This window comes from Terrapene carolina, unplaced genomic scaffold (genome assembly GCF_002925995.2).
Source record: "Terrapene carolina triunguis isolate 2854851 unplaced genomic scaffold, T_m_triunguis-2.0 Scaffold517, whole genome shotgun sequence".
Lineage (NCBI taxonomy): Eukaryota > Metazoa > Chordata > Testudines > Emydidae > Terrapene > Terrapene triunguis.
The window spans coordinates 5,191,902-5,192,364 of NW_020664868.1; the positions used below are offsets into that span (position 1 = coordinate 5,191,902).

At 65.9% G+C, this 463-nt stretch overlaps 1 protein-coding gene across 1 annotated transcript in view; it reads right to left on the bottom strand.

The window, feature by feature from the left end:
* Window positions 1–463, bottom strand: part of PPP1R13L (protein phosphatase 1 regulatory subunit 13 like) — a 26,201-nt gene that overhangs the window by 9,246 nt on the left and 16,492 nt on the right. The gene's annotated exons all lie outside the window — the stretch shown is intronic.

The following is a 463-nucleotide window of genomic DNA, read 5'->3' on the forward strand; positions in this document are numbered from 1 at the left end:
CCTGGGCACCACACACACCTCTGCACCCCCAGAACCCCAACCTACTGCACCCTGAACCCCCACTCCCCTGCCACCTCACACACCTGCCAACCACCACACACCCTCTGCACCCCCCAAAACCCCAACCTACTGCACCCCGAACCCCTGGCCACCACACACACACACACTCTGCACCCCCCAGAACCCCAACCTACCGCATCCCCAACCCCCACCCCGAGCCCTTGGCCACCTCACAACCCTGCCAGCTACCACACACCACCACCAAATCTCCAACCACCCCACATCCCCCACCCTCCTGGCCACCCCACATGCCACCATGCACCCTCCGCTCCCCTCAGAACCCCAACTCCCTGGCACCCCAAATCTATGAAAGCCACCATGCACCCTCCAACCCCCAGGCACTGCCCCCAAGCCCCCAGTCACCACACACCCACCAGCGCCCGCTCCTGGCCACCCCCCCCCC